This window comes from Cottoperca gobio, chromosome 16 (genome assembly GCF_900634415.1).
Source record: "Cottoperca gobio chromosome 16, fCotGob3.1, whole genome shotgun sequence".
NCBI lineage: Eukaryota > Metazoa > Chordata > Actinopteri > Perciformes > Bovichtidae > Cottoperca > Cottoperca gobio.
This window is the reverse complement of record NC_041370.1, coordinates 5,685,058-5,695,057: the sequence shown is the minus strand read 5'-3', so window position 1 is coordinate 5,695,057 and position 10,000 is coordinate 5,685,058. Positions and strand designations below refer to the sequence as shown.

The 10,000-nt window shown below is 40.6% G+C and overlaps 1 long non-coding RNA gene across 2 annotated transcripts in view; it reads right to left on the bottom strand.

The window, feature by feature from the left end:
- Positions 1-10,000, bottom strand: part of LOC115020847 (uncharacterized) — a 74,842-nt gene that overhangs the window by 18,211 nt on the left and 46,631 nt on the right. Inside the window, exon 3 of one of the 2 annotated variants that reach the window (XR_003833685.1) lies at positions 177-308. The exons of the other annotated variant lie outside the window; for it this stretch is intronic. This is a non-coding gene — a long non-coding RNA (uncharacterized LOC115020847). Of the gene's footprint in view, positions 1-176; positions 309-10,000 lie in introns of those variants that run through there. 2 annotated transcript variants of the gene reach the window in all.

Here is a 10,000-nt window from a genome sequence, read left to right as displayed (position 1 = left end):
AAAGCTTCCAGGAGTTATTCCATAATGAAGTGGTGTAATTTAATTTTTGGGTGAACCCATTTTCTCTCCGTCTGCCTTGCTGCATTTTCCCGAGTTAGTGATTAACTGCGTTTTCCCAGAACGCCTTCAACAATCCACGAGGGAGGGGGGGGGGGGGGGGGGGGGGGGTACAAGAAATGTGCATCTCATTTGTCTTATTTCATATCTCCCACAATCTCCGGTCTTCGATCATCAAGTTAATTTCAGTTCTCCTCGTGCAGCTTGGAGGAGCGAGGAGGAGACTGTGGACACAAGCAGGGCGGGGTAATCTGTTGGAAATCAATATCAAGATATTATAAGTGGACTTGCATTTTACCGTCGATCTATCGGTTACTAGAATGTCAAAATAGACTCATGAATAAGTGTTTAGCAAAACATTTTATATTACTGTATTATCCGATTATGTTACACCATTCATTTTTATTTTAAGAAATATTACTTTAAATTTGAAAATTGCACGTAGATCTTTAATGAACAGAGGTGGATTAAGTATTAGGATATTTAATTTAAGTAAAAGTAGCATCTTCACAGCGTGGGAATACAAGTAAAAGTCCTGCGTTCTACATTTTACTTTAGTAAAAATACCCAAAGTATCACCATCAAATTAAACTTAAAGGACCAAAAGTAAAAGTACTCATTATGAAAGAATAAAGTGCATTATGTTAACATATCAGTGACTTGTCCCTCAACGTATAAACTGCATACAGTATAATCAAAGCGTAGAAAGTAGCAGTTAAAAGATAATAAGTACCTCAGAATGTACAAAGTTACTTTCCACCACCGTCATTAAATGTATAATAGCAATAAATTGTCCGTCTGTGTCTTTGTGCGTCCAAAGTTCTGCGTGAAAGCACATGTCAGAGGTGAGTTCATTTTCCATTCAGGATCTTTGAGGATAGAAATGTTGTTTTCTCCTTTTCACATGAACGGTCTCCTCACCCTTCCATGACATGTTCATACATCAATACACACACACACACACACAATGTGTGTTTGCACAAGCATGCGGACTAAAACACACATGGGAGAACTCCACCAAGTTATCCTTTGTTGCCAGTGTTGCCTCCAGTGCTCTCTGGCATGTTTCCTCATCATCATCTGCAGACGGCTGCTCACAGTCTTCCACACAAGCTCAGGCAACAACATCACTGCCTGCCACGAGGTCTCTGTTGGCAACGAGCAGACCATCTCTAAAGCCTCTTGGCAAGATGAAAAAGAAAACTTTCTTTGAATTGCCCGATCAAGTGTGATCAAGTATTAGTATTGTGCACCTTTCCTTCACGTGGGAGTAGTTTGTAATTGTGTACTGATTATTAATTAAGTGTGGTTACCAGTAAATTAAATAACAAACATATAAAAACTGTTATGCATTCCCAGCAAAGGCACAAACGAAGAAAACAAAGAAGAAGGCCACCCCTTGAGCTAATCATGGAAACTAAGTTGAACCAGACACATTTAATCAACAACAGAGTTAATACCACTCTAAAGCTTTCGATGCAGCTCCCCGTGGATCAGGGAAATGTTAAAGCAATAGCTTAGCATCATCCTCAGCGTCAGGCTTGTGTCACTGTACACAGAGAAAACAGAAGAACAGCAAAGTTCTGCAAAGGTGGTCGTTTCAAAATAACCTCAAATAATCATAATTAATATAAAAATATAATAAGCTAACCTAGCTGTAATGGAAATAGGGAGTGTGGAGGAGTGTGAAGGCAGAGCAGCACTCTGCACACGGGGATTCTTCACCTGTGTGGATGACGGTCCTGGTAAATGTCAGTAAATGAAGACTTGTCATGTGCTATTGTAGAGGTTTAGTCTAGAGTGGCTCCTCTGCAGGTCGGTCTTAAAGGGGCTCAGCTGAAGTGATAAAAGGATTTTTTATATTTCACACAAAGCTCTTAGTGTCATGCCCCGTCAGATTATTTAATGTCACGTATTTATGTTATAGTTTAGTTCATGTTCAGTGTTTAATGTCTCTCAGGTCACGGTATGTTAAGTTACAGTCACTCTTGTCTAGTGTCGTCTTGCACTTCCTGTTTTGTTTTGAAACTCACCTTTCCCTCTCGTTCCAGGTCACTTAACTTCCTGCCTTTGTGTGTTTTCCCGCTTCTGTGATCGTCTGCTCTGCCCCTGATTGTTGTCACCTGTGTGCCCTTACCTCGTGTATAGATAGTCCTGTCTCCCCTTGTCTTGTGCCAGTTCGTCTGGTGAGATTAATCACGTGTATGTTTCTTGTTAGTTGATAAAACTTTGGATTAAAGCTCTTTTTGTTTGAACGTCCGACACGTTGTGGATTTTGGATCCTGTGTTTTTCCGTGCCGTGGTTCGTGACAATGATGTTTAGAATCAGGACACTACCCCGGGAGTTTTGTAATAAATGTTACTCTTTTGTCTAAAGTTACTCCACTTGTGCCCGACACGGTCTATGACAACAGGTGTAAGTAATTCAACTCTACAGCTCTAACATGCAGAAGTTATTTTGTGTGTCTGAAGGATGAGAGACACATGGTTAAGCAACACTAAAACTCCCATGTTCCATCTTCACTGAAGCTTTTCTAAATCTAAGAGTTGCCGAGGACATAAACCATTTGGATCAAATGTGAGGAACAAAATGACCTTTTGGATATTACATTTACCAGACAAAATTCTAACCTCCATCATTTACAGCTTAATTCTGCAGTATCCGACACATTTTGTTGCTATAACATTACTGATATAAAATGAATGAATCTTAGTTTCTATAAGAATTAAAGATGCATCAGCAATTGGGATATAATTGGAAGGCGGTCCCAATGAAACCAGAGTAATGCTTTATTTATCCAGGAATTATTTTGTATGCATCGCAGCTGTAATAGATGTCTCTATAAATAATGTGCAGTAGATATTTTGGAGCAAGCTTACACATATGAATAATTCATTTAGTGAGGGATAAATCCTATTTCTAGGTGTCTGTATATGCAGCGTCTTAAATATTCACTTGCTGATTAATGTGCCACGTGCTTTCTAATCTTCAGAATGAGCAGTGTTTGTAATAATTGGCAACACTTTGCCTTCTGCCCTTCTGACTTTAATAACTGTGTTTACCCACTGGTGTTTAATCACAGTGAAAGCTTTCAACACTTTCATATTTCCAAATCCACAAATTAAAACAGTCCTGTTTAACACACAGTAAATTAAACGTCTAGATGTGTGGGGGAAATGTATGCAACAAAAATGAGATGTGAAGGAATTCGTCACGTTAAAGGAAAGTACTTACTAAAAAAAAAGAATATTTTAGGTTGAATGTATCAGAAGTGGTACATTAATACAAATATCTACTGTGGGTTATTTTCCTTTTATAATATCTGCTGTATTTATAAGAAATCTGTTGTCAACAGGCAACTTTGCTAACACTTCTGCATATGATAAAGTGATATGGTTGATAAGTGTTATGTTTCTAGCTTGAGCTGCTGCCGAAAAAGAAATAAAATAAAAGCAGCTTTAACGAAAAGTAAAGAATAAACACATGGACTACAAAACAAATGAAAAATACTTTATATTTTTTAAAAAACTGCTTTTTTTTGCACCAATATCATCATCTCATTGCAAAGACTTCCCGATTTAATTAAAATGTAAAAAGGTTTTTGTATTGGCAAGTTATGGTGTCAAAAAATTCAAAAAATCACTTTAAAAAAAAGGTTAAATCAATAAATATCATGTACAACTGAACAACTGTTGTATACAAATAAATATTTATGTATTCATGCAACAATATTTCCTTTTTGTAATATGTTTGATGGATGAGCAGGAGGTATTGTTCTCATGCTTTGGTGTGATTGAAGGAGCAGTGAGTGTTTGCGCCCCCTAGAGGCCATGGAGCTCTATTGTATCTGCACACCGATAGTTGTGCAAGCGGGACAGCGATAAGAACTTCAGTAAAGCCCATCGGAGAAATCGCTGCATTTTTATGTGATTGATTAGATTCGTCTGTAAGAAACAAATTTCCTCCGGGTATCTGAGTCGGTTAAAAAAAACCAGCTATAGTGCCCGTGTGGAATGGTGATATAGTGAGATGCAAAGAAACACACATCTAAAGCCTGACAAATATAAACTAATCACAAAGGCAGGGCCCACAGCTCTAGTCTTCATCCTATTACTCATGAACCTCTCAGTTTCCCCCAGCTGTCTGCTTGCCACAGATAATAAGGAAGCCAAACATTTTCCTCTTTGCTTTATGAGTCTCTCCTGAACCCAAAGTAGATGCTGCTTTTCAGACATCCTGCTCTCTCCTCCCATTAAAGGCTCTACGTTTTTCCTTTGGAGTCGAACAGTAATGAGCGGGATACATTTAATAAACAGGAACTTGCAAACGAGCTTTCGCTCAGACTCAAGGTGAAATTATTTCTCGCTTTGGTGTAACTCTGATGTGCTGATTAAAGTCTGTGGGCGACGGAGAGAAATGTAATGCGACTGTTGATGTTTTTATGTTTGAAGTCAGACAGAACATTGTCACGTTCAGAGTCTGTGCTGTATTGATTGAGAACAACGCCATTATTTGTTCCATGTGAGGGTAGTGTTAAGTGGGAGGTGAGGTAGGCTGTGAGAAACAGCACGGTTTCTGGATGATATGTTGTCCCTGCCAAAGCCATCTGCACTGTTGGAACAGCTCTCCCTTTTTAAGCAGTCGGATCCGTCGCTACATCTGTTTGCGAATTCTCTCACACTGTTCGCACCACTCGCGTCATGAGTGTTCCTCAATTTTGAGTTTTACACTTTTTAAAAAAAGGTGAGGACATATGAGGTCAAACATGACCGCTCCTCGCTGTGAGGAGAGGACTCGGACTGATGGTTCAAATTAGATTTATGATAAGAGCTGAGGCATGTAGTTCTGAGCCAATTAGTGAAACATTATTTATTGCTTTATTAATCAAGGGCAAGCAGCTGCATGTGCTGATGTAGCACTTGTTGAACTGCCTGAAGTGCATATATTAGGCCAGCTCATAACCTTTTCTGTAGGTTACTATAAATTATTTGTGGAGATAATTCGCTGAATTACAAAAGTGTAATGCGAGGTAATTCACTTGTCATTCGTCTAACGCACTTTTGTTTCCTGATGAGCTGAGATGTTTTATTTGATATCCTTTTGTTATTCAGGGTTTTTGTTTTTGACTGTGTGATTCTACAGTTTTCCACCCACAGACACCTCAGCTGTGGATTTCTGATTTATAGATCTATACAGGTATAAGCCACCACGTCAAGGCTAGAAGGACATATCGTACGTGCTCAGGCCGCATGCTTTAATTGTATTTCCCTAAGTAGCTGTGGCTAACTTTCATGTTGCCAAGTCTCTTCACTGGATAACAAACTGCTGCCATGCACCTGTTGTGTCCGTCCTTACATTCACAGTGAGCATGTAGAAGGTTTGCCGTAGGCGATGTCTTTGAAAAAGGTTCCTTGATGTTGTCTTCACTCTGAACTATCTTCACCTGGACCTTGTCGGAGAAGACACAAGCAACCAAAGCCCCGACTTGTTGTTACATTTCCGAGGCTACGCGTGTATCACACCTTAACGCACAACTATGAATCCACCTTAAGTGCTGAGGATGTAGTAATCCTACGAAGGTGTGTCAGGTGTTGTTGTGTGTATGTTAGTGGAGAAATACCTGTTACCACAAAGTTTGTTCACCAAGTACTTAAAACATTTCTTTTTAAACTAAGTCATGATTGTGAAAGTGAACACATTACAAACTGTAGACTTCAAAACAAAAGGGTCTTTTTGTTTCGTCTCCTCATAGCAGTGAAAAAGCCCATCTAGTGAGATAAACCATTTAGCAGATGAGCTCACAGCGAGAAGCGCTGCGACGTGGTTTGGTGGTCCTGAGCCAGATCAGGACACCATTTGGTCCATGGTTCACCCTGCTGGGTAATAATACCATTCACTCTGCTGCTCCTGCGCCCTCGCCATCTGGGGACTTAATGAGCCCAGAACGGCCTTGTTGATGCCAACCAATTGCAGAGCTCCCACACCGAGTCCTCCCGGTTAGTCCAACTCCAGCGTGAGTCTGTCGCCTCATGGAAGCAGAGAAACGTGTCCCATACAGCGAGTTCACGTGAAGCCCTGCATGGCGTGAATACTACGGGAGAAGTATACACACACTCTGCCACACAGCACCTATATACACACACACACACACTGTCTCCATGCATCTATCAATGCATCGTACGTCATTAATCTGAAAGTGATAACCGTAATTGCTTCAAAAATGATGAAGGAAATGTGACACAGAGCGCTCACACATGACTGAGCAGCGGGTTTAATAGCGTTGCATTATCTTAGTTAAACATCTTCAATTACCAGGTCACACTGTTCCACTTTTTATTAACCCCTCAAAAATCTCATCTAATTCCAAAACTCTCCATAATTGAGTAAAGTTTGTTTTTCTGTAAACTCCACACAAGGACATCTGATAAGACTCTGAGCAGGGGGGAAGGGAGGGGCCGGGGGGGGGGGGGTCTGTTTATAGCTCCAAGTCTGGTGGAACTACTTTGTCTTGCAGTATGTGGCAAAAACAAAGATCAATACTGCGTGTTGTTCATGTTGTGCCCTGCAGTGCTTTGAGTAATGTCGTCTTGACATAGTAGCAGACCCATCTGGTGAGTGCAGTGATGGTGGTGAAATCCTCCCTATGATGGAGGACTTAAAAGCGACATAGCTTTCCCTAAAGGCCTGAGAGGGACTCTTGTCAAAGCCCTCTGATGATGTTCTTCAGGCTTGTACAGCCTACAGGGATTTCCAGCTGTGTTTATATAAAAAACAAAACACAATACAGTAAAGGAGACCCCCGCTGTCTGTGCATGGGTCTTATGTAATTCCAAACTCTGTTGATGTTTTTACACGTTTCGATCCTTTCAGCGTGGAGACAGGATCATTGCCACAGAACAGTGTATGAATGATGTTTTATTGCAATGATGTACTAACATATTTCTTTTATTATAATAAAAATAATACATCATTTCAGCATCTGGGTGCCACAGAAATGTGCCACTTTTTACTACAAATGATGTTATTGTTAGTTAAATATTGCATTAAGGTTGATATTGGTTAACTCAAATGACATTTAGTATTGTGTGCAACATATTTCAGGAGGTAAAAACATGTTTTCTCCTTCCAGTACTATGCTAATAAAATAAAATACAAGAAAATGTTGCTGCCAATACAACTGAACAAAATCCCCTATCAAATCGTAAACAGAGGGGAGCTTTGACATGCTCTTAATCAAATTATGGAGCCATCTGGTGCTCTCCTGCTAATTTCTATATGCTGATTCTAGAATGAATTTAATCCAACATTGGTTTTATTGGATGTCATCAAACTCATTTTAATGCCAGATTCTTTAAAAACCCGTCCAAAACATGGCACTGGGACTCCTCAGTGGAAAGTGACAGGAGAAACGCAACACACTCGTCTGTGTAGAACAGTGGAGCCAATAAAGCATTTAAACTTGAAACAACCTCAACTTAATTTACCCAAATATCCGCACCCAAGAGGAGTCTCAAAGGCACTCATCTTTTATGCATTCAGACGCTTTTTATACAGTTGATCTTGTCCTTTGTATTATTTGTTTCAAACCTTTTTATTTGTTCTCATGAGAAGGTTCCTGCTCCTTTGAGCCATGAAGACACTGAGCACAAATGTGAGAGGAGAATCAAAAGACCTTTCTTGGGGAAATGTGCAGCATAATGACACAGCCAGCAGGAACTAATTAACCAATTTTTTCCAGGCTCTCTCCTCACTGACACCACGCAGATAAAAGAGACTTTGCAGGCTTCTTAGTCGTCTCTTTGACCGGGCAGACTTTGTCAACACAATTTAATTACTTCTTCATTGGTCACACAGAGGGCTTGTTTATTGATGTTCCCTGTTTTATGTGCCTTTGATTCTGTGTTTCACTTTGTGAGACTTGCCAGTTTTGCCCCCGCAGTTGCAAATAGCTAATGAGGAGCTTTGTTTGTGCGTGCTGCTTTTTTTTTTCAACTGCAACATAGTCTCGTTCCCCCTGTCCTTTCCTCAGCTCACATAATGTGCCTTCAGGAGACCCTAAAACTGTGGCCCACAATCTGCACTGAGGTGATGTTCTCCGTCTGCGCCTCTTTCCAGCTGAGACTGTAATTAACTTGCACTGATTGAGCCATCAAGCCCACTCGACGTGTGCTCCTGCTCATTTACAAAATCCCACAGACAAAGCGACGTGAAACGCGAGACGTGCCGCTGTTTGGTTGATGACGGTTGTGCGGTTTACGGGATATGTTTCCGACGACTGTGACTCCATCTCGACACCGAAGGTGAAAGAGAGAGAGAGAGTACAGCAAGGATTAGATGGGCGCTCACACAAACACAAACACTAACATGGTTTAATCCAGAGAGCTTTATTAGCAGCAACTCTGAGTTATCTCTCGAAGCCTCACGGGCCGCGGCTCAGCGTGAGACAAACCACTCGATCCACTTGGACGCCCTATTCGGACAAATTATTAGAGCTCAAAAAAAGACTTCAAAAGGCCGTTCGACTTAGTCATAAGAGCTCATTTCCAGCCATGGGGTGTGCGTGGGGTCAGATGGGGATTGTTAGAAATGTTTCTTGGCCAATTATGCGTTTGTGTGTTTCTTGCTCTGTAGGGGCTGAACTACAGTTTACTCATCGTGTCAGTTTGATTTAAGAAGAGATGCTCTTGATGGAGTTTCTCAGAGGTTTCAGATGTTGACAGTGTTTCTTATTATTAAAAGCAGTCACACTGGTTTAACTCTTTGAGAGAGGCCTTTCTTTAGAGCGGGAGATTATCAGCATCTGTCTCAGAAGTCAACTTTATGTTATTAGGATATTAGAAATGACATATCCAATCATTCACAGAACGGACGCTCTACTATCACTGGACAACAGACAGGTTGTTGATGTTAACTGGAAATGATTTTATTCTTAATGTTGGGCAACATAAACAATATAACTGATTACAATAGAAACATTTCTTCAAATGCACAATTAGAAATGATGTCAATAACCTGCAAGGTTGGTACGAAACATTAAAGAGTTAGACGGGAGAGAGTTGGAACAAGAATCAAACGTGACAAAAGATCTTAAATGTAAAGAGTTGTGAAGAAACAAAGTAACAAGAAGTTGGTGGCGTGGCGATATTTTGGTCACAAAATGAATGATTTAGTCCCAGATGGACACGAAACAGATTTGTTTATCGTCAACTCTGCCAACAAACATCAGAAACGCCATAAAGAAATGTGAACCCCCTGAAGGATGAGCATGCAGCACTTCGCAGTGTACATAACAGTAACAATTACTCCCTTCCGCTGGAACCAGCAGCGTTAAAGCACTTAATAAAGAAACATTTTCTGCAACAAACAGTAACATTACTTTACCATCTGCTGTTCCCACAACTAATAGACACATCACAAATGCTGTTGGGTTTCTTCAATAGCAAAAAGGCATGGTGGCGACGCATGAAAGAAAACATAACTGATATGAACTCTGGGTGGCAGCACTCATACTATACGAATATTTGCTTATCTGTTTGAAAAGTTTGACAGAAATGATAACTACATTTATGACTGTTTGGATCATTGTTCTTTTCTGCTATATCAGAGCACATAAGTCTTGTCATTCAGCAGTAAATGTGGTTGGGGGGGGGGGGAAACGCAAAGAAATGACTCAAAAGGACACATTGTGAATTCTCCTCAGGTGTTCTTCAAAGTGAATGTCACATTTATCAAACACAACATTTCACCCCACCTGGCAGCGCTGCTACGATGAAGTTAAATGCAAATGCACTGCCGGTCGTAGCGGCGCGTCGTGCACACGCTGGCACCGTTTCTCATGCTTCTGTGTCGTGAGCAGGAGACGCTTAAGATTCTAGGCATTGTTTGGGGAAACAGCCTGGAATGAAATTAGGAGAGACAGCAGTGAAATGAATCCTGGTTGGT